Source organism: Peromyscus leucopus, chromosome 5 (assembly GCF_004664715.2).
Source record: "Peromyscus leucopus breed LL Stock chromosome 5, UCI_PerLeu_2.1, whole genome shotgun sequence".
Taxonomy (NCBI): Eukaryota; Metazoa; Chordata; class Mammalia; order Rodentia; family Cricetidae; genus Peromyscus; species Peromyscus leucopus.
In genome coordinates, this window is record NC_051067.1 from 110,765,534 (window position 1) to 110,790,083 (window position 24,550).

Sequence of the window (24,550 nt, forward strand, 5' to 3'; positions counted from 1 at the left end):
CTCCTCCGGGTGGTTTTGTTTTGCTGATCTGTCAGTTTTTCAAGGATTTAATTGCACTTTTTTTTTTTCGTATTAGTCTTTGAGATTGGCCTATACAATCTAGCTATAAAATACTTTTTTAAAAAAGGCAAAAGTTAATAGTTTATATCCCTCACCTCCTTTTATTTTATTCTCTGCCCTGATCACTCCGAGGCCCTCTTTTGCGAGTCCCTCTGGGGAACCGGCTGCAGGGAGAGTTCAGAGTGGGAACGGCACATGGACCGACCCATAGAGGTCCTGGTTGGGTGCGCCGGCCTCCAAGCCATCTCCGAAGGTCTCAAGCCTTCCTCCTTTCTGTAGGCGATGACAGCTTGACGGCAGCCTCCTCTTCAGGGTTTGTTATCAGTCAGAGGCAGGGTGAGCCTGGGGCGCAAAAGCTGCCGCCTCTTTGGGTATGGAAGTGATCGTTTCCATCAGGTGGTGCCAGTCCAGCTAGCGAACATCTTGAGTCCTCAGACATGGCAGCCAAGACCGAATCCCAAAGACAGAAGGCAGAAGTTGTCAAACAGAGGAGGGAGACGCAGCAAGGCCGTATCCTTTATGCTATTATCTTTATGGCGTAGAAAAACATGCTTGGAGCAATCAGCATGAAATTCTTAATTGCTTCACTTGCTTCTGCTCTCCTCGTGGGACAGATTGTGCAAATGCAGGAGCTGCCAGGCCCCTCATGTTAGCACACTGTCCCTGCTGCACACACTATTTTTAACTAGTGCTTTGTTTTGCAAAGATACACAAAGCTTTTTCTTTATTTCTTTGTGTTTCCCCCCTCCCTCCACCCAAGGATGCTAAGAAACGGCAGAAGCGGAGAAAAGCGGCTTTAGCTAGGCAGGCTGGCACAGCAGCTAAGCCTCCTGAAGCCCGGGTACCCAGCTCTGTCCACATCCCTGACTTCTTCCTCTTCCCTTGGATTCTACTCCCTGCCTTCTGGCATGAGTTTTTTGTTTCGTTTTGGGCCTCTGAAGTTTTCCTCCAGACCAGCCCATTTTCCTCTCCCCCTCTCCGCATCTTCCAGAGTGATTTGCATTCCTCCCTCACCCACTCTCTACAGATGTGGATCTTCTTCCTCTTGAAGATTTTCAGTTCCCTCTCATGAGGTTGTAAAAAATCCGAGAACCAGATCTCTGAGATTTCAAAATAAAATAAAAGTAAACTCTGCTTAAAAAACACTTTAGCAGGAAAGCCAGGCTAATTGTAAATCAATGGGTCTTAAAATGCAGCATCGATCTCCAGTTAGAAGTTTGAAGGGGAAACGCAGTAATTACTGCACCAGAAGGTAGTTTTCCTTCTTAGTAAGTTCTGGGCAGAAAGGCGGCTCATTAGGGCAGCACTTCGGAATCTGAGTAATTAGTTTAAAAAGTACTTTTGTGGTGTTATTCCCTCAGCTGGAAATTATTGGAGTCTTCACAGATTTATGGCTCAATTCTGATAAGATTTGATTTATTATTGTGTTTGGTATGGAAGAGCCTTGATACAAAACCACCCAGGTGTGGATGGAAGAAAGCATGGACCGGTCTCAGGAATGAAGTGGCCTTTTAGAGTAGGCAGATCCTGATTCTTGAATGATTTCTCCCGTTGACTGATAGTGTTGAATGGAGCTAACTTGGAGCCCCAGTGCAGCAGCCCCAGGCCAGTGGTGAGCTGAGATCCATGGAAAACATGGTTTGTTTTTTCCTTGTCCACACACCTCCTGGCAGAGTGGTTGGATTTCACACGGCCATGTGATGTCACCCACAGAGGATCTACTGGAGGGTAGGTTCCATGAGGATGCCAGTCTATTATTCTTGCCCAGTTAGATCCACAAGAGCCTGAATCTAGTAGGCATGAGCCAAGACACATCCAACTATGATTAGTGAATGAACCGACGACGGGCAGACCAACAGTTCTTGTTTTGTTTTCTTAGATATTCTTTGAGAAATCACCACGAAAACTTTCTGGTTAGATTACCACAGCCAGGAAAGCAGGTACTCTGAGCATTCCCCATAGAAGGGATTTCATTTTGCCTCCAGAGGAAGCCACATAGAGATCATTCTGTCTCCCCAGTCTCAATTACAACACAATACACAGCACCTAACAGTACTTTGAAGGCAACCATCACCCCTTACCACTGTGCAGCCGTATCACATTTTTTTTTTGCCTGCTCCATGTGGGAGCCATAGCCAGTTAAGTGCATTTAAGAGTGTTTGGTTGGCTTAGAGCTAGGAGGGCTGTTGTTAATATTTTAATTTAAATTCATTTTGAGAATGTCATACATGAGTACTGTATTTACATCATTTTTACCCCTTTTAACTCCTCCCGTCCTGCCCCAGCTCCCTCTCAAAGTCGTGACATCTTATTTATTGTTCTGTTTATATATACATACACATATACACATGCATACATATACACAAACACAACTTGATGAATCCATCTACTGTTGTGTGGATGTATATGTGTTTAAGGTTGACCACTGGGATTGGTTAACCTCACTGGAGAAGAGTGATTCCCCCTCTCTCAGCAGCTGCTGAATTGGCCTGTAGCTCTTCATTCAAGGGTGGGAAGATTGTCCTCATCCATGTTGTGATGTCAGCTGGGGTTGTCACCCTGCATGTCTCGTTCGGACAAGGATATTATTGAAATCTCCTGGGTGCAGCGTCCTTGTTCCAGGCGACATTCTCTAGCAGCAGATATTCTGCTCTTCTGGATCCTCTTCCTGCCTCCTCTTCCTCGATGTTCCCTAAGCCGTGGGTGTAAGGGTTGTAAGTGTGTCGCTTGAGGTTGTACACCCTCACAGTCAGCATTTTGACCAATTGTGGGTCCCTCCACACACACACACACACACACACACACACACACACACACCCCACATATACTTGCTGTTTTAGGATTACTTTATTTTATGTGTGAGTAGTTTGCCTGCACGCACGTATCTGCAAGCCTGGTGTCTGCACAGGTCAGAAGAGGATGTCAGATCCCCCAGAACTGGAGTTAGGGATGGTTTGTGATCTGGTGGGTGCCGAGAATGGAACCCAGGTCCTCTGCAAGAACAACAAGTGCCTTTACCTGCTGAGCCATCTCTCCAGCCCGCAAGTTGTGGATTTCTGTAATGGTCTCTGGGAGAATTTTATTTTATTTCTTTTTAAATTAGCTTTTCTTTTTAAGTATATTTTTATTATTTAAAACAATTTAAAATTTTAAGTATATTTTGGCCATATCCTTCCCCTCCCCCAAGTCCTTCCAGTTCATCTCCCCCACCTACCCACCCAACTTGAAGTTCTTTTTCAAAAACAAAACAAATCAAAAACCCCGAAGCCATGAAAACAAAATAAAACAACACCTCCCGAGGCAGAGGGTGAAAAGAACTACCAAACAATAACCAAATAAAAGCACACTTTAAAACAACAACAACAACAACAAAACTGTGGAGTCCATTTTAAGTTGGTCAGCTACTCCTGAACATGAGGCCTGCCCTGGAGCGATTGATACATCCAGTGTCACTCCATTGGAGAAAAACTGATTTTTCCCTCTCCCGGCAGGTATAAAGGACAGTTCAATTGTTAACTTTTACCCTAGTGGCTAGGTTTTCATTCATTCATTTTTTAAAATATAACAAAAATTAAAAACTATCCCATTGAATCTGGGAGGATTCTGAATTCATGGTAGAAACTTTACATGTCATGCATGCTTCTTCTGGAGGCCTTCCAGAGAGTATGCTCCAGACTGCCAGCCTGGTCTGTACACCAGATGGTATGGTGGTTTATAAACTGTTGTAATTTAGAGTTCTTATTTCCATTTTTATGTGATGTGTTGGTGTTTATTTATGTGCATGCCACATGAGTGCAAGAGCGGGCAGAGCCCGGAAGAGGGCATCAGGCCTGTTGGAGCTGGAGTTACAGGCAGTTGTGAGGTGCTCAGTGTGGGGGCTGGGAACTGGAAGAGCAGAAAGCATTCTTCATGCGGAGCTCCATAGTAGAGCTGTTTAAAAACAAAAATCGGAGTTGGAGATGTGACTAAGATGTGACTTGCTACTCTTGCAGAGGACCTGGGTTCGATTCCTATCACCCATATAGAAGCTTGCAACCATCTTTAAACTCCAGGTCCACGGTATCCAATTCCTTCTTTTGACCTCTGCAGACACCACACATGTATACGTGGTTCACAGACATACATACATTCAGTCAAAACACCCATGTGCATATACTACTTTTTGATTAAGGAAAATAAAAATCTAATTGCAAGCCAGTATGTAAACAGTGTTGTTAAAAATCTCTGTAACTGTAGAAGTTCATATTTGTCACATGTACTCATCATGTCAGAAAATGAGAACAAAGTAGAGGCAGCTCACCGTGATCTAAACGAAGAGTTACAGAAGGAGTTAAATTGTAGCGATAACACTGCTGGTTTACTTCCGCATTGGTGTTTCCAGTCTGTTATTATATAAATCCCATTCACACAGAAGTACTTCCAAGTAGTAGTGGTTTGAAGTAACCTGATTCGCAATCTCCAGTGAAATTTCAATTAGGCCAAAGTATGAGTGTTTTAAGCAGAGTTCCTAACAAAAGTTGTGACCTTGGCCATACGGTTATTTAAATGACCACCATCAGATCAAAGCTGGACACATTCGCATGTGCCTTATTATTTCAGCGTTTAAGATTAAGTCAGAATAAAACACGTGGAACTCATAGTATTTTGGGGCTCCTGAGAGCAGTTCAGACACGGTTTACTCTTTGAAGAACATTGGGATTTTTGCCATAGGAAGGGCCCATGCCTGCTTTTCCTGGGAAAAAGACCATAGTGTCAAGTAGCTGATGAAGGGCCCCTGTCTGGGTGGCTCCCAGTCATCCCCAGCAGGTGACCTCTGTGTGGAATGCAGCCTTCTCTTGTGTAGAGAGTCTCTTCATGGCCTTTGCCTCCCCATGAGGTCTCTTGCTTGCTTCTTTCAGGTATCTGGTATCTGGGAGGTTGACACCTGCTGGGGCATCGCCTGGGCTCAGGACTGGACTCTCCTCTGGAAGTGCTGATGTTCCACTTGGGGGGAAAAGTCACTTTCTATTTATAAACGAAAGGAAACATTTCCAGTGTTTATCCAAAAAGTCCCGAGCTATGCTTTCAAATGCTAAAAATGATGTCCCTCACCATAGCCTCAGTGAGTTCCTGTGTTTTGTCACTGCCCAGGAAGAGGCTGCTCTCTTCCTCCGTGACATCTTCTTGTCGCTGGCTTTTGTCGCTTGTACAAACTCTTCCTCCGCTCATGTTTGCAGAGTTTCCAGATAGCGTTAGCACCGTGGAGTGGGGCAGTCATTTCTTCCTTTTCTAATTTAATTGTTTTTTCTAAAAACACGTTTAAACATTTTAGAAACAGGCCTGGGATAATATTTCAAGTGCTTGTTTTGGGGGTGAACTCCAGTTAGTTCTTTGAAGACCATGTCTTGAGAGCTAGGCCGTCTCCACGTTTTCTCTTAAAGCAACCCCTCTGTTGTCATGGTAACTCCCTGGCATTCATAGTTACTGGAAGTAAATGGGGTCCAGATCTGACTCCGCACACCCCATGTCTGCAGCTCCCCAGTCCTTTTCTACAACGGTGCCCCTTCACGCACACCGCCACCCGCAGCACACCTCTCACGGCGGCTGCAGTAACACAGGTGTGGTTGAACTGATTTATTGTGTGTATTTTGAAACAGCAGCGCTCTGTTTATGCACGTGGATTTACTGGTCACGTGCCGCCCATGGGTAGTGGCTGCTCCTAATGTGGTAAGTCCTTTTCTATACCAGAGCTCAGGTTGTAAGATGTAGGTGCTAATTTTTTCATCCAGGCCTGTTGTCTCTGGAGATGAGTGGATGTGGACAGCAGGTATGACAGGCTTGAAGAGGCCAGCACCCTAGGACAGAACCCTCGAGGGGCCCGGGACTTGGTGCTTTCATGCTGGCCCTATGGTTGCCAGGTTCCAGCCTAGGGATCAGACCCTTCTGCTGGTCCCTTATCTAGACACACCCTACTTTCCTAGTCCTTCCGTTCGCTATAGCAGTCTCTCCACACCTCCTTCTGGCTTATGTCTCCTGACAGGACAAAATACTTCTGTCATCCCTAGAATGTAGGAAGATGGGTTTCAAATGCAAGTGCAGGGGGTAAAAAACTTTGTTGTTGTTAGGTGAGCCCTGAATAGTGCCCAGACCAGACCAGCCGGGGCTTCGGTAGACAGCTGGGGACCTCAAGTATAGGCATGCCAGACATGGTTCTGTCTCCTATCCCTGGACAAGTAGGAAACCGAATGGCAGCCGCTGGCCAGGAATTGATTGCATTAATTGATATGCCAATAATAGAGCTTGTTACATCCGCCATTGGTTAGGAGGCCAGCTAAACAAGTCTGCTGATCAATGGCACCAATAAAGATTTCATCCATTAATGAGCAACATGGTAATTAATGTTATCCATAAACCAATTAGCCCGGCCAGCTAACTCACACAGATTAGCCCAATGAGTGGCATCACAGACAGTGGGCAGATGACTACCCGTGTGGCAAGGTTTGGGTGTTCAGGAAGCTCCATGGAAGAGGTGGTGGCCCTCTGGAGAGCGTTCCAGATGGAGAGAGTAGGCATGGTAGTCCAGTCCCCTGCAGAGGTGACTCTGGCAGCTTGCTGAGCCCCAACACTGTGTGCAGCAGAGCCCACACCTGTGGAGGGGACTGGTTCTGAGTTTTTCTTCCAGCCCTTCGGCTGAACAGCCTTCCCACAAGGGTCTCTAAGGGGCTGTTAGGGGTGGAATAGAATGGCCGAGTCCCCAGGTCACTCTGGTCCCAGCTAGGCATGCTCTCCCTGGGGACGCCCCAATCCGAAGCTCACAGGCATTACCCTGTGCTCCCGGAGAGTGGGCCATGGCCTCTTCTGGGAACCATGAACGAGGTTGGTGAAGTAATTAACCTTCCCCCAACCCCCATGTTTCATTAGGAAGAAAAAATTCTGCTGGAGGAAAGGAAGGAGAAGCAGTGGACTTGAAGCCGGGGCCCCTTTCCCTTCCCCTGGTGTTCTGAGATGACATCAGTGGGGTGGGTGTCTGCCAAGCATAACCTGGCAGCCTGGCGGCTCTGCCTGACTGCCTGAGATTTCTGGGGACTGTGCAGCTCGCCAGCTCCAGCCGTGGCAGCGTGCCAAGGTGACGTTCCGTGACTAAGCAGGAACAAGGGAGAGGGGAGAGAGGGAGGAAGAAGGTATGTGTGGTTGGGGAGCCGGGGGAGAGAGTGGTCTGGGCAGGGTGTGGCACGGGGAGCCGGGGACCCGAGGAGGCATGTCTGGGGGCATCAGCTCAGAAGGGCGGATGTCAGGACAGAGCCCTGGCAGGCTAGAAAGCGGTCCTTTGGCACTGGCCGGAGGTGGTGGTGGCGGCCCAGGGCAGCAGCCACGAATCCAGCCCGAGAGGTTGCAGAGCGAAGGGGGTCTGCCTTAGGAGGGGGACCCAAGGAGCCAAGCACCAGTGACAGCTCAGAGGGCCTGGCACCAGGAGGAGGTGGCTCAGGGAAGCTTTTAGCAGCATCAGGCCCCGGCTCTCTGCAGCGGAGCTTCCTGTGCATTGTTAGGTATTGACCCTCAGAGACCCCTTGTGGATTCCCTAATTGAAAATTAATACTAGATCAATGCCATGAGCAATTTGCATATTGATCATAAACAACTTTGAAGGCACCGAGTGTGCGGTGGATCAATAGGGCTCCTGAATAGGCTGCGGAGGGGGCACCTCCCTGTACAATGCACTCCGAGAAAGGTTAATGATTTGGGAAGTTCCTAACTGCTCAGTGTGGGGATCAGCCCCCCCCCACCGCAGAGCATCGGCCAGAGCGATTAGAGCCAGACCTAAGCAGTGGCCCCTTGGCCTCCTCTGCTCCCCAGCCCCAAAAGTCCAGAAGGGGAGGGTGACTGTGCCCGTGTGGTGTAAGGGCCCCGGACAGAAGGATTTTTAGCGGTTGCCTTTTTTGGAGATGGATGAAGTCTTGGGGTAGTTTATTCTGGGAAATGTACTGTAAAAGGAAGCAGCCAAGTTAGAGCTCCAATAATTGTCCTGGCCCCTTCCCCAAACACAGTTTGGATGAAATGAAATGGAGGGGGTGGAGCCTGGCCTTGGCCAGCCTCCTCCTCTGGCTTTTGCTCAATGAGGAAACCCACATTAGCCCTTCTTTTAAGCTGGGATGGATTTGGCCCCATTTTGCTTCCTGTTCCTCCAGGCCCCCCCCTCTGGCCGCTCCCCCTTTGCCCCATCTCTTACCCCCCCGCCCCGGAGGCATGCCTTCCCTCTCCTGCCCTGGCTGGCGGCCCTGTCTCCCTGCCCTCGTTCCAGCCCTGACAGACCTGGAAAAAGGGCTCCGAAAGGTGGTGGTCTCTCTTACCTGCCTCTCACCTCCCTAACCCCAGCCTGGCCCGGATCCACCTCAGCTCCCGTCTTGGCTAGAGCAACAGTAAGCTGGCCGGCCCCGATGAGGGCCCCACACGGCTTGAGGATAGTGAGGGCGGAGTGCATTCTCCTTCTACCAAGCCTGGCTATGGCTAGCCAGCCGCAGCCCTAAGGCATGGAAGAGGGAGGCCTGTGGAGCCAGCCGCAGAGAGGATTGTGGGTCGCTAGGGGAGGCACCTCCTCGGTGCAGTGAGCCGAGCAGACGTATAGATAGCCACACCAGCACAGATCTGAGAAAATACAGTCTGTCCGTCCGTCCTCCCCTCCCCCCCCCCCCCAGCCACCAGTTTGCGTTGCATGTCCCCGAGTGCCCTGAGTGTAGAGAGTTGGTAGAGGCTCCCGTTACGTCACAGGCGCTGTGGCTTTAGGGAAGGGACACACAAAAGGACCCGTCACCGGAGCTGACTGGTGCCATCACCGTCCCCTGCTGCCATCCCGAGGCCTTCCACCCCTGGCGTTTCCCTCCCGGCTGCTCTGGTGGCTTGCGTTGGAGCCTGGCGTTCACCGTGACCGCCTCCGGCTCACGGGGTGTCAAGCTGCTGTCCCAGCGCCGCGGCATGGCACATGGCAAGGGGTGTGTGGTGGAACCCCTCCCCGTGCCGTTCTTCACCGCGGAGCCAGCTTTGTCACACGCACACACACACACACACACACACACACACACACACACACACACACTCATGTGCACACGCACACACGAATGCACGCGCGCACACACACACACACGTGCACACACACGCACACAGTGCACACACACGCACGCGCACACGCGCACGCACACGCACGCACACATTTGTAGGCCTACAGTGGCCGTTCTGTGGGAACTCCCTCTCAGGGCCACCTTGTGAATGCACATGCAGAATGCCGCGCCCGACCCCCCCCCCCCCCAATCCCCACCCCACGGACAGTCCTCTGCTGTGCAGGCAGGAGAGGGCGACAACCAAGGCCAGATGCCGTGCTAGCTAGGTCCGAGGTCGTGTGGGCCCGTGGGAGGACATGCTGTGCCAGCCTCTTCAGAAGTGCCTGGTGTGTGCCAGCCCTGCGGTGGCCAACAAGACCTTGCAGGGTTGGCCTCCAGGACCTCTGTGACCCTTGTCTTCAGTCCCCGCTCCTGTAGCTGGCTAGCCCTTCCAGGACCCCTGTGCTTCCCGCATGACAGGCCAGCCTCCCCGGCTCCCACCATGGCCGCACAGGTCTGGACTCACCCGGCCCCCTCCCTCAGCCTCCCTGGCTTCCCTTTGTCCCTCGCCCAGCTTTGTCACTGTCCCTCGTCTTTTCTCGCCCCTCTCTTAGTGGCCTTACTCTCCCCCACCTCCCCTGCACAGCAGCTGCCCCTGCCTCGTGTCCTGTTCACAGCTGGAGTTTCCATGCCCACACACGGTAGGTGCCTCAGGCCCCTGGACAGCCAACGGGCAGACCAATGGGCAGACGACAGCGGAAAGCTCTCCTGGGAAGCTCACAGTGGTGGCTGGAAAAATAACCTCTAGAAACTTGTCCCCTGGCGTCAGCCCTGTCAGCCCCCAGCCTGTGACCCTCCACCAGTCAGTCATTCAGCCTCTCTCAGCCTCAGTTTCCTCATCCGTGGAATGGGACTGCTGATGCTGTGACTTGAGCCAAGTGGGTGCTGTGTTACTGTCACTTCCACGGTCGGGTACTGAGTAAAGCGTACGTCGCCTTGCTGGGCGTGGGACTGGTTCTCATGGTCGCGGTGAAAACAGAGAACATCCGCAGTCATTCTGATCACCCCCACTCGACTCGGCCAGCAGCCTGTGTTCTCACTTTGCAGTGAAGGCGTTTGTGATCAGGTCAGAGAAAATGACCCCAGGAGCGCAAGGCGCCATGGATGGGTGTGTGTGTGTGGGGGGGAGTGTGTGGGGTCACCAGCGTGGGGCAAGGTGGAGCGCCTACGTGGCTTGTCCTGTCTGGGTGTGGCTGCAGCCCTGCCGGCCCAGCGGACATCCCCGCGCATGTGATGACTTCATTGTGGAGCCTTTCATTGACTCGGCCGGCCGCACCATGCTGATGAACTGAGACTGGAGACAAGAGCTCGTAATTGAGGGAAATAAATTCCCATCACAGGCCCGCCTGCAGCCGGGAGTGAGGGCGCGCAGCACAAGTTTGCACATGTTGGGCTGCGGTGCAGGTGTTTTTGTGGGTACAGATACAGGTCCTCTTTTCCCTCCCCTTTCCAGCCTGCACAGACCCTGGGTACAGTGGCCAGGAGAAGGGCGCCGAGGTCCGCGGCCCTGCCTGTGTCTCCCGCTTGGTGCTGTGTCTCCCGGAGGAAGCCTTGTGTGTCTGCACATGGCCCTCTTGCCATGCATTCGCAGGGCAGGCGTCCACCGTGGCCTCCATCTTGGTTCCCCACACCTCTGTCCTCTGTCGCTCTTTCCATCTCTCTGTGTGAAGCCACAGAGGGGAAGCGCCGCTGCAGCCCTGCTTAAGTTGTGTTTGGAAACGAGGCAAGGAATGAGCAGGGCAGTTGTCCCGGTCATCCACCCACTCACAGCTGATGCAACAAGGAGCTCAGCGTGGGAAGACTGACCACAGGAGTACTTAACACGGTCTTCAGAAAAGGATTTAGAGACTGAGGGCTGGGGCGTGGCTCCGTGGGTAAAGTGCTCGCCATGGAAACCCGAGCTCCGGTCCCCAGCACCCACGTAAAAAACCGTATTAAAGAAAGGCGCCGAGAGGCACGTACCTCTGTTCCTGGAGCTGGGGAGGCAGAGGCAGGAAGGTCTCTACAGCCAGCCAGCCAGTCAGTCTAGCCTGAGGGTGAGCTCTGACTTCAGGGAGAGACTATGTCTTGAAAAATAGCAACTGAGGAAGATATCAGACAGTGGCTTTGGTCTCCACACACACACATACACACACACACACACACACACACACACACGCACGCACGCACGCACGCACACACGCACGCACACGCACACCACCACCCCGTCCCACAAAAGCAGACACACAAAAGAATTTAGGAGTGGAAACCATTTTCATAAAAAACTAAACCAAAAACCCCACGAGCAGCCACCCACTTGAACACACACGGCCATCTCACTACCGTGCATTTTGTAAAACCAGCAGCCTAGGTCACCCACCAATATCTGAGATGGGCCATTGCGAATCAGCTGCTTAGTTTACCGCCTAGAGATTTCCCTCCAGCGCTGTCTGGGCCATGAGAGACATCTCCTAGAGTGTAGAGCCCATGCGCTGCCCACATAATGGCCGGGCCAGGGAGGAAGGTTGCCTCAGTGACATAGACGCATGGGTGGCGTGCAGGCAGAGGAGAAGAGAAGAGGCAGGGCCCTCACTTGACACCTTCTGACCCCAGCCGGTGGAGCTGAATGCCGGAGAGGCAGGGCTGAAATTGCAGTCACTTTAGATTATTTGGAGTGAGGAGAGGCAGGGAAAAAAGGGTCTGTTGACTACAGGAAGCTGAATTCTTCCCCTGCTGAAAGCTTATTAGTGGAAGGGAGAAAGCAATTACGTGGCTTCTGCTAGCTCTCTGTGGCTGGGCCTCGGGCCTGTGACAGCCGTCCTGTCACCAACGCCTCGGACTCGGCCCCGATCTAGAATGTTCCTGGGCTCTACCCTTCCAGAAGAGAGCCGGAAGGAGACAGGAGAAAGAGAGGTGGGCAGAGAGAGAAAGCACATCCGTGCCCTTTGCCCTGGCTTTGAGCCTGGTGGTTCTAGCTGGGCTGCCGTTTTACCACCGGGCAGGGAGTGAGCAGTGTACCGTTTGCCTAGAAACAGGTGTCTGGGATGTTAGGGGCCAGTTCTGTTTTTGAGCGCGGGCTTTTGGTTCTGTTTCTGGTACGCTTGCTTCTTATTCTTGCGTGTCTTTTATGCCAAAAAATTGAGAAGAGTCGGGTATTGCTTAGAACAGCTGCAGCGCCAACTTGAGGCTCTCTGTCCCCTGCGGCAGCCTTTGAGGAGGGAACAAGGTGGCCAGCCCCCTTGCTTGGTCACATGACCTTTGCTTGGCTTGAGTACTACCCCCCTCTGCCCCCCCCCTCCGCCTCCCATGTGTTCCCTCCTCCTGTGTGCTCCCTCACGGCCCATCCATCTCTTAGTCTGTAAAAGGAAGGCTCTCAAGGTCACTTCCTCCAACCAAATTCCTTTGAACAAGCGCAGAGCCCTTGGGTGACCAGGTTTCTGCAAACAGCCCTTTCCCCTCCGTAGGGTCTTCCACTTGAACAACACGTGCTGTCTCCTTGTTTGGACCCCCCTGCTTCCTTACCCTTTTTGAATGTTCTAAATGTGAAAGAAAACCTCTGGTGTTTGCTCTACCTCAAATGTGGCTACCTAAACTTGACATACATAGTCCTGCAGCTGGGCAGCAGTTTTCACCTTCTCAGCTGTCTGCATTCTTCCCACAGCCTTTTTCCAAGGCCCAGTGTCTCCTCTTCTCTCAGGCTATTTCCTGTTTCCGACTTTTCACCGAAGTTCTTGAGCAAACTTCGTAGCTGAGTCAGTTCATAGGTTAGCCCCCTTTGGAGAGAAACCAGTGCGTTGTCTCTATCATAGCATATATGTAATTTGGGGGGGGGAGATGTGCTTTTATTTTACATGTATGAGTGTTTGTCTGCATGTATATATGTGTACTGAGGCAGTTGTGAGCCACCAGGTAGGGTACTGGGGGCCAAACCCCAATCAATCATCTGTAAGAGCAGCAAGTAGTCTCAACCACCGTGCTCTCTCTAGACCCATAGTCTTCATTTTAACATACTCTGCTCTGTTTTTCTCCCTCACTGATTATTATCCAATCCCCCCACACACCTTTGTACTGAGAGGTGGTACTTGATAAGGGGTGGGGGATTCACTTCATCTGTCTGCTTCATTGGGCGCCGACATCACCGATACCGCATTGAGCGTTCGGCTGGTTTTATTTCCCCCACTTCCTACAAGGCCATGCCAGACAGTGAAACAAAACCTTTGATTGCCCTGTGGTCTCTGTCCCTTGCTCTCTGTGTGCTAAGGATCTATCTCGCACTTGGAAAAAGTGGGGAGGATCCTGTGTGAAGGGTTTCCCTGTTAGTAGAGTTCTAGAACATTTTCCCTGTTCCATTGCTTACAGAGAAGGTTCTCGACACCCCAAATTTAATGTAATTTGGTGCTACAAACCTCCATAGATGGGTTATACCTGTATTAAGTACCAGTTCTTTGTCATAAAACTGTACTTTTCTACCCAAGTCATCTCCCGCCTCATGGCTGTGCTTGGTCTTTGGTGTCAAGGGTCCAGTCTTCCAATGACCCCGCCGGTGTAGCACATGTAAGCCTCGGTTTGGGCCACCATCGATTGTAGTGTTTGCTGTGATTGATGATCGCTCGTGTCACTGTGCTTTGAGATGATGTAGTGCTGTGTACACCAGGGACAGGGAATGGAAACCATTGCTTTTCAAGCATGCCTAGCCTGCCGTTAGGTCTCCTCAGCTCTTCCAAGAGGAAAACCAAAGTAGATGGACAGAACCTTTTTTTCCCCCCTTGGATGATGAACAGAATCTTAAGGCTTGGTTTAAAACACAGTACCTCCCGGAGACTAGAGGAGGAGCTGCTGTGGGTTAACATCTCTGTGAAAGGGATATGGATTAGCACTTTGTTACATCCCAGAAAATTACTGTTTTATTGTATAGGATCCAAATTCAAAGCAAAACAAAGACAGACTTCGGGTAGAACTACTGGTATGGCTTTCAAAGTTCCTCCACAGGGGGAGCCAGGAATTTTCTTTCTCCCATTGGCACAGAAGAACGGCAGAAGCTGCCATATCAGTGACGACAGTCTAGGCATCCCATCCGCTTGTCCCCATTAGTGCAGGAATGCGCTTGAGCCAGAAAACATTTGACTTTGCCCTGCCCCTCAGATTCCTGCTTCCCTTCAACTCTCTTAGGAATTGTCAACCAACCGAAACCTGTTGCTCCCGTATCGCCTCTCTGCTTCGGACTAGAGACTTGATGGTTCGAGAGATGACCTCGGTTTTGACTTCATACATGGCAGTGTGTCTTCGAATGTCAGAGCTGACCATAAGATCTCCTTCCAGAGCTGGCCTCTTTGCTTGCTTGTTACAATTCTTTGAAGGTTCTCCAGGTGCTTGGAGATGGAGGGGTCTGTTGTAGGTTACCTCCAGGGTCTGGCGTTGTTGCGTTGTGTCATGTGGTGCCTCGCCAATGCGTGGGCCTCCTCTGCACACACTTGGGTCTGCCCCAAGGAGGAGCAGTGAGTGTCGCCAGTGTTTCTCTGGGTGAAATCCCACTGAAGTTGGCCCGATTTCTGTTCTGTCAGATTTGGTTTGGCAAGTGTGAGCCTTTGTTTGTGCTCTGTTTTTATGAATCAGCTTGTTTTACCGGCTGTCCATGTGAGTGGCTTATGATCCTGCAGAAGCAGCTCACTGACAGTCCCTCGCTGCTCTGCCATCCGCTGGTGGAAGGGAACCAGTGTTTTCGTCTGAGTTCTTCACTTCATGGGGGTCAAGCTGCTTTCTGAAGGGTTAGACTCCTCAGGCACGATGGACTTGAGAGTAAGGTGACAACCAAGCTGGGCGTCGCATCCAGGTCTGTCATCTGTGTGCCCTGTGGCTCAGGCATCTGCAGTCAGGGTTCTGTTTTTCTCCATTTTGTACTATTTGTCTCAGTGGTCGGAAACAAAATGTTTACCTGTTACTTTTGCTCTCTTCATTTGCTTTTTAAAAAGTCCATAATTCACTTGGACGTTGTCAGCTCGTGCCTTCCCTGGTCCTGTAAACACGCTGGGTCTGCACGGCAGCTCTCCCGCCCTCCCTCGCCGTGCTCTGGTTCCTGTACGTGTGGCATCCATCATCGCCGCTGTTCCCGTCATGAGAGCCATCCCTCAAGGTTTTTGCGTATGCCCATTAGGTTCTAATCACCTGCCTTTAATATCATTTCTGGTACATCCTGTTCATTTCCCACACACCTTCATTTGGACACAGATGCCTGAGTATGCTTACAGGCATCCCTACCCCCCACCCCTACCCTCCACCCCCCAGCCCCGCCTTTCTGCATTAAGTACAAGCTAGCTCTCTCCAGTAAGTCAGTTTTGACTCTGAAGGCCACGCTAGTCTTCTATAATGGAAAACGTTGGGGAGGGGGCGATGTATGTGTATGTGTGTGCGCGCGCACACTTTAATTTACTCTATCACTCATGTGTGTTTATCTATCTTGTCTTCTCCCCGTCAACCATGGAGGCTTGGCAGTGTTTATTTGAAGCAGGGTGTTATTGAAAGACAGATGCTGTGGGGACTGCCCAGGCCTCACACCTGGAATGTTAAAAAGCTTTCAGGCAGATCTTTTCTGTTGAAAAATGTCCCTTTCTGCAGAGGGGGCAGGCAGGAAGGAACTGGTACCCATCCACGAGGCTCCCTATCTGCATCCCTCCTGCGGCTGTGCACTCCTCATTTTGACACCCGCCCCCCCCCCCAAACTTTATGGATGATGTGTTCAAGTCTGTGAAATGATTTGGTTGGTGTCTGATGAATGAAGTGAAGTCCTCCCCCCCCCTTCCATCTAGACCTTCATCTCTCCCTCAGCTCCAGGGACCCTTCCTTCTTGATGCTATGTCCTACAGACTGGCAACCCCCTGCCTCTGCCCTCTCTTCCCAAGTAGCATGCTGAGCTGGAATCAGTGTCTTCTCCCAGTGACTTTATTTTTGACTGCCTGGAGAGGGGCACCTCTCTTGGTATCAAGGACCTTCTGTTTTGCCTGCCCCTACTTTCCAGAGTATTCCAGTTTGGTGTGAGGTTAAACTGTGCAAGTTGCCATTTAAAAGAAAGGAGAGCAAGAGAAAGATACGTGTCAAAATGCATTTGTTAGATCACATTTTTAAACAAAGTATGACTGAAGGGGTAGGTAGGTAGGTTGTTTTTTGTTGTTGTTGTTGTTGTTTGTTTTTTGTTTTTTAAGTTTTTTTCCCCCCAAAGAAAGGAGAAAAGCAAAAAGCAAAACCAAAAACCCTGCAAATCCACTGAGCTCCCAGAAAGTGCCTCTCCTTTGTCGTGGCACTGACATTGAAGTGTAATTTTTCATGGTTATTTGGACTGGAAAATGGGGGGAAAGGGAGAGATGGGTCTGCGATTATTTCCCATAAATGACAACACAATCACATCACGCTCCGCTACAAACATGCTCAGGGAATTTGCCTTTTTTTTTTTTACATTTCATGTGTGAAAGTAGCAGCCACAGCCAGGAAGAAGAAGCCCTGGATGTAGAGAGCCCAGGGAACTAATCTCCGCTGAACTCAGTTTCCTCCGGAGTTCTGGGCTGGAGCCGGGCTTCTTATTTACTGTACGTTCGGAGAGCATTTCAGAGCTGGGCTGGTATTTTACAAACTGGAACTCACACCTCTTAGTTATTTTATTTTTTTGAAACCTTCCCGGTGAATAGCCACCAGGCGAGTCCGCAGCACATCGGTTCGGTGTGCTTTGTCCCCGCACATCCGCTTTCATCCTTTCTGGGATTCTGCAGGGGGCAGCCCCAGGTGCTTTCGCTGAGCCCGCAGATAAATGGGACCCGGTGCCGCGCAGGCTCCCGGCATTTCCTCCCTTTTTCTCCTCTCTTGACCCCCACCCACCCCCTTAATTCTAGTGTGGTTTTGACAAACAGTTCAAATGACCAAGTGGCCTTGCCTGGGGGAGGAAAAATGGCAGGGCTCGTCCTGGCCACACAATGGCAGCATTCTTCACTCGGTTCAGTGTTGCTCCCGCAGAAGGGACAGCTCCGCGAGGGGAATTTTCTCTGCAAGGCCGTGGGCTCCGGGCCCACGAGGACTCTGTCCCGTGGCTGCTTCAGTGCAGTCAGCTCGAAGGCGAGGAGGGGAGCCTCCCCAGGATGCTTCTTGCTGCACAATCCCCATTTTTCTCGCTTCTGTAAACAGCGGCAGGATCTTCAGATATACAAAAGCATAAATGGTCTCTATCCCCCAATTAGTCATTTTTAATAACACCCAGAGTTGCCTTCCAAGTGTTGATTCTTCCAGCCCGATGCCAAAAGGCAGGTCGGCGGGGGTGGGGGCGGGGGTGGGGGCGGTGGCGAGGAGGCTGGATTCCTTCATCGTCCACCTTCCACAGAGCTTTTCTGAGAGGCCTCTGGGAGGGTGGTCGCCCTATACCTAAGCCACCTAAGCCTTTCAAGTGGCATCCAGAAACTCCAGGTGTGGCCCCCAGGTGTCTTGGCTGAATGAGCCCTGCACAGAGCAGAGAATTGCTAAGTTAAACAGTCACGTCAAAGACCCACAGGAGAAGAAGCCTCTCACCGGAGAGTGGGCACACGGCCGATCCCATTCGTGTTCTCCCCGGCCCTTTCCTGTCCATGTCCTCCTGGCTTCTGGTGGGCTGGAATGTGTTTATAAACGTCATCTCCGAGAAGGTGGTTTTGTATAAACAACGTGTCATTAGTTTGACTAGTCTCTTTTTTCTTTACTTTTTTTCAACCTCCAAGGTGAGAAAATGATGCGGAGGAATACTAGGCCGAGTCCTGACAGTTCTCCCTGCGGGCAGAGGGCGTGAGGAACGGTCAAGGCAGTGGTGCCCTGGAGAGGGCGCCCCCTTCTGCCGCTTTTTGGCTCTGCCTTTAGGCTTTCCTGCCAGGGCTAGGGTAGTGTTCTCCCTCCAGGGCTCCCCCACCCCTCCCACCCACACCCACCCCCGCTGGTATTTTCCTTGATGAATCTGTAAGGAGTACAAAATCAAACAAAGTTGTTCAGCAGTTAAAAAACAACAACAACAACAACCCTCAGGTAAGTACTGCCGGGTAGATGTGTAAACGCCCCGCTCTCCATGTGGGGGTGAGGATGTGTACCCCTTTGCTGAGAGGCTGAGGACAAGAGATGTGAAAACAAGGATTTGTATTGTGGTGGGCAGGCCAATTGGTTTCCAGGGAACATTCATGGAGTGGCGGAATTATTACCCAGAATACCTCATTGCAGCCCCTCAGGCAGCTTCCTGACAGATTGTTGGGGATGGAAGGAGGCCCCTGAGTCATCAGGGAAGAGGCCACGTTCGGGAGTGTTGCTCGGTAGCCTCTCTAGGATCAGAGGGTGACTGTGCACTACAGACACAGGCCAGGGGCTCGGAGAGTCACCTACTGGTCATGTCTTCTTTGGTCACCTTTCAGGGAAGACGCCAACGTGTCCAGGAGGGAGAATGACGTCGTTTTCTGCTCCACCCTTGTGGCTGTAGTTTGCTGTGTCATCACCACTAGATTGGGGGGAGGAGACAAGGACTAGAATTAACAAGCTGAGGACAGAACAGATGTCCGTCGGCCAGCGTTGCCCATTGCAGCCTGGTACAAGTTTCTGTTGTATATCAGAATTTTAACACTGCGATTTTCTTTGAAGCCAAGTGGTCATCTTTTATGCTGCGCATTTGACCTCGTTTGCAAAATAAAGCACGTGCGCTTTGCATGATGCCCTGTACCCAGTAGAGGTTTCCCACCGGCAAGAGAATGCCAAGAGGATTGGACACACCAGGCTGTGCCCTCGCCTTGCCATTGTGCCAACCAAGGCTGAAAGAGCAGAAGCGATGGGCGGGGGTGGGCATTATAGCATGTGAGTCCAGGGCCTCCACCCAAGGACGAGGGACAGGAGGACACAGTGTCGCTCAAGTCCCTCCTGCTGCCCGCCACAGAGACACCAGCCAACTGTCCTGGTGACTGCCACCCTCTGCGTCACTTCCGCTGGTCAGAGTGTGCGGCGCTTCCCACCTGCCTAGGTGGTCGTTCCTTGGGCTAATTAGGTGGCAGACAGGAGAAAGGCAGAGCTTTGACCCTACCTTCAAAGTAAGCAGATTGGTTATTTTGTTTTTCAGAGAAGAGGTCCCATATACAATTAAAACTTGTTTCTGGTAAACCTCATTCCAGGAAGGGATGGGCTTTTAACAAAAGGCTTTTGACAGCTGCAGGCTATTTCATTTTTTTTAATGCCGAATGAAAAATCAATACATTTTTCTGGGTTATACATATTCAGAACAGGCCTGATATTTCCATTATAATGGAAAGCGGGCGTCTGCACACCTCGCCTGTCAGAGGCTCGCCGTCGCATTTTCCAAGCCACTGCTAAATATTTCAAACCTGATTTGATTGTGGTTCATGACAGCTAATGTTTCTCAGCTCTTGAGCCTGCCGACAGGCAAACGCACTTTATCCCCTCCACCCTCCCAAGCATCCCCCCCTCCCCCCGCCCCCATAAAAGGGAATGAACAATTTCATTCTTCGGGGATCACAGATTGGTGTGTTATTTAAGTAACACATTCGTGTGAGAGCCTTGGGTACAGACACCCTGATTCTTAGGAGAATTTCCAAATTTCTATCATATCGAGGCACTGTGGGGGCTTTGTCAGGTTTGAATTAATCTACATTATCCTGTTAAGAGGTAGGAACAGAGGGATTAGTCTTAATCATTGATTGACTCCCCTTTCCTTCAAGCCTGTAAGCGATGTGTAAAATACCCCCAGTGGACACGTCACTCGACCCATTATTTGGGGGGAAACGGTACCTTTAAAAAAAAAAACAAAAAAAACGGGAATGCTTTCGTAGGAGACGTGTCTGGGGAGCCTTGCTGTGGTAGAACGCAGACCTGGTAATGATGCTGTTTTCTGGGCTTGGCTTCCGCCTTGCACCCCTTCCACACCACCAGCCTCCAGGTTGTTCACGAAACTCTTAAAATCCCCAAGGGAAAGGCAGCTGACACACACAGTCTCCCTCTGGAGAAATCACAGGAGGATCTTGTAGTCACCTTGATCAGGAGGTTGATTGTCAGGGCCTGGGGAGAGCAATGTGTGGGAGATTTTTCTAGGTCTGGGGTCCCTCCTCTCAAAGCTCTAAACTGCTTCCTTTAGGGTCTGTCTATTTGCAGGGATTTTGCAACAAGCCCGACTCGGCCTCTCACCAGGAGTGAGAGCTTAGGAGCAGGCTGGGATGGCTCGGCCGTAAGAAGGGTGGCCGGGGAGTTGTTAAAAAAAAAGGGGGGGGTAGTAAAAATATAGGTTTCTTGCCGGCTGGTGGTGGCACACACCTTTAATCCCAGCACTCGGGAGGCAGAGCCAGGCGGATCTCTGTGAGTTCGAGGACAGCCTGGTCTACAGAGTTCCAGGACAGCCAGGGCTACACAGAGAAACCCTGTCTCGGAAAAACCAAACCAAACAAGATAGATTTTTAGATTGCTCAGAGGCCCCCGGCCATGTTTTATGTGGCAGTGAAAGGCAGAGGGCCCTACTAGAAGACCATGTTAGTTTTCAAGATTTCCTTCCATTTCTGGGCCATGGCGGAGCTCCTGCTGATGGAGCGCTTGCCTGCCAGGCATGGAGCCCTTGGTTCCATCGTGTTCACAGTCCCAGCACTTGGGACGTGGAGGCAGGGGACTATATAATCCAGGTTAACCTCCACTACACAGCAAGTCTGAGGCCAGCCTGAGATGCAGGTAAAAAAACAAAGTTCGCCTTCCACACTGAAGATGTGGACAGACGGGAGGGTACGCTAACTGGAGGACCACAGTGGGGCATGACCACGGAGCCCGGCTCCTGCTGCATTTGAGAGGCTCCTCCTCGGGTATCTTTTTAAACCAGGATTGTCTGGGGGGCCTCGGGCTTTGCTACCCTCTTCTGAGGACTGGGACGGTGGTGAGGGTGACCTTCCCAGGCCCCGCCACACCCTTGAGAAAGCACTCCTGCTGTGCTCCAGTGAGGATGTGACGTACCATTTCCTTAAAACCAGGTGTGTTGTGTCTGCTTGAGCTCTGAGGGCGGCGTGGTGGCTGTTGAGAGTGTTGGTTGGAGGAAGACAACCTATTCCTCCGAGCGAAGGACAGGATTTTCCAGATAAAACCCATCGCCAGCCCGAGGCGTCCCGGGTTGTTCCCACCGTCTGTCTGGCGGCAGCTGATACTGCAGAAAGGAAAACAGAAAACGTGGCTTCTGTGATGACCCCGGCGGGTTGCCACCGCACAGGGTCGGAATGATCTGGGGGTGGGGGAAAGGCTGCCCCTCCGTTCCGCACTCTGTCAGCACGTGGGTATCCGATGTGGGCATCTGATGTGCAGCCCGGAAGAGGACAGGAGCTAGCAGGCAGCCCCAGCTGGCGTGGGCGGGCTCTGGTTCAGATCCAGAGGCGGCTGCACCCCTGGCCACCACACGTGTCCAGGGGCCAGGAGAGTGGCCCACCCTTCCCTGTGGGTTGGTGAGAGGGCTTGCGTGACACATGTGGGACCAGTGGAGACACACACACCCTGTCTGCGAAGCATCATAAGCCCAAACTGTCCAGATGGATTTGCAGTTTGTAGCCCTGTTTTTTAATCGTTTTCTCTATACCTTGTTTGGTATTCAGCTCTCACGGTTTTCGGTTTTCCGGTTAGTGTCAGCCTGGGCTTTCATCCATCTTAAAGAGCCCTTACCCCCTCTCGCTGTTGATGATGATGATGGTATAAAGGCAGATGGTGTAACTGCTTATGAATGTTCTATTTTATTTCCCCAGGACTAGACCATTCACTTGGAGCCGTATATTATTTCCACATGCTCAGGTTAGGCAGCTCAGACTTGTCTGCTTCCTAGCCAGCTGCCCCTCCTGGGCCTTGCCATGCAGAGGGCGACACCTGTAGGTCACAGGTGGAACTGCAGAGACTCCTATTTGGCTAAAGGGGACCTGGGGTTTTGTTGTTGTGCTGTTGTTTTAAACTGGGGTGAGGACACTGATCCCCTGTAAAAGGATCTGACTTGTTCATAAGTTCCTTAACCATTCTTCCTAGAGTACACATATAGCATTCTCTTAATGTATAAGTCACAGACGATAAAACAAAGCCCAGAAACTTAAGAATGGATTTACACCTCGAAGAAAAATCAAGATTAATAATAATAATAATAATAATAACAACACAACCTCCTGAAGTAAAGTAACCTCTTTAGTTTATTCCCCCCCCTTCTTGAAACATAGCCACCTTTGTTTTCTTTTCTTTCTTTTTTTTTTTTTTTTGTTTGGTTTTTCGAGACATGGTTTCTCTGTGTAGCTTTGCGCCTTTCCTGGGACTCACTTGGTAGCCCAGGCTGGCATCGAACTCACAGAGATTCGCCTGGCTCTGCCTCTCGAGTGCTGGGATTAAAGGCGTGCGCCACCACCGCCCGGCTGCCACCTTTGTTTTCTATTGGCATGGAGCAAGCAAGGAAGGCAGGCATGGCCTAGGTGGGCTCAGAGCGAGGGATCATGTTCCTCACATATTCTTGCTTCCATGAAGCTCACACTTCACAGCCTCTGTCTCCTGGATGGCATTGCTTGGACAGCTCCAAAGCCCTGGCACCGGTCCCGGGTGATGGTTTTGAACTCTGCCCTGGTAGCTAGCTGCAGATGCTGGCCTTGGCTTTGGTGGCACAGTAGGTTTTACCGCCTCTGCTGAGAGATGCCTTGGTGCCTGGTTCATCACCGTAGGGGGAGCTGTTGATTGTAGGAGCCCAGCTATTTCCATCTGAGGTGATGATGGGTGTGTGTGTGTGTGCCAGAGAGACGTGCCCACTGAGCCAGCTCTGCCCTCTCCCATGTAGTTACTTTATCAGTCCTGCAGGTGATTTGTGCCACGGCACATATTTAAGATACCTAGCTAGTGTGCATATGCACAATTTAATGTTGGCTATAAGATGAATTTTATAACCATCTTATCAAAAGCCTAACATGTACAGAGAACATTCTCCCTGGACATTAGATGGCACGTGTGTCTTTGGTACAACTTACTGGTTTCACCCTTCTCATGTTTAAGCATTGTTCTTCCTCTGCAAGACTGTATGGTTTTGATATTGAGTGGTATATCTAATGAATGTCAAGCCGTGAATGCCTGATTTTTGTCTGTTCGAACTAAGAGTGAGGTCAGGAGACTGTTAACTTTGCTGTTCAGTGAGCCAACAAAGACCCACAGGAAACAGAGAGAGAGCCCCGAGGTCACATTGAGTAAGCAGGACCCGTGGAGTTGCCTCTGGGGCTCTCTGCTGTTGGTAAGGAAGGAAGAGCGTTCTTCATCCTTGGAGTTCACTTTGCTAGCCGTCAGTACTCTATCATTTTTCTACAAGACTTAAGAAAACACAATTCTAGAATAATCCTTCTGGCCTTGAGTGTTTTGGAAACCCCTAAAGATCAATTTACTATGACTGTTTTACTCCATCTGTGGGAGAGAATTTAGAGGTTAGTTTGGAGAGGTCAAGGGGTGTAACACCTGAATTACGTAAAGGTAGGTTCGAGGCCAGCCTAGGCCACAGTGTGAGACCTTGTCTCCAAAACACAACCGAAAAAGCAGGCTTGTGTTTGGAGAATCCGATGATGGTGTTGGCTAGAACCTCAGTCCTGGGATCTAGACTGTTATCCTGGTCTTGGCTCTGGCTGAGTCTGGTCTGGGCTTCTTGTGATGGGGTAGGAGTGTGTGTTCTCACTCTTCTGAACCCGGGGAGGTGCACACCAGTTTCCTCGTCACATAGAGAGCTTTTCAACTTGAGTGTTTGCTTTAGTCTTTAAAAAACGAGGTGTGTGTGTGTGTGTGTGTGTGTGTGTGTGTGTGTGTGTGTCTGTCTGTCTGTGTGTTGTGTGTGTGTGTGATGTACTCACATGGTTGCCTGTGCCAAGGCACATGTCTGGAGGTTAGGGAACAACTCGTGGGGCTGGTTCTCTCCTCCTGTCTTTCCAGAGACTCTGGGACTCAAACTCAGTCCACCAGGTTCGCAGCGTGCCGAGCCATCCTGCCAGCCCTCTTCTTCCTCTCTTTAAATGCATGCTTTGGCTGGTGACCCAGCGGCTCAGGAGAACAGAGGACTAACCCCCACCTCAGCACCACAGCGTCTTTCTTCTCCTCAGCTTGGGCAGCCATTCCTCTTCCTAGCTGGCCTAGTTTGGGATGCAGCGCTTCCGCTGTATGATTTTACCCCTTTGCCTCTCCCTTCTGGCTTCTAGAATTTCTTATACCACTAAAACCTATCACCGATGTTCTGTGACTCTTGAGACTGTAAGTGACTCCAGGAACTCTGTTGTCCCCTGGCATGTGTGTAGACACTGCCAGGCCAGTGAGGACTTGGCCTCTGGGTCTGATCCCGTCTCCAGCCCGAGTTAAGTGACGGCTTCACTTGGAGA

The 24,550-nt window shown here is 50.9% G+C and overlaps 1 protein-coding gene across 1 annotated transcript in view; it reads left to right on the forward strand.

The window, feature by feature from the left end:
• Nucleotides 1–24,550, forward strand: part of Zfhx3 (zinc finger homeobox 3) — a 170,735-nt gene that overhangs the window by 100,262 nt on the left and 45,923 nt on the right.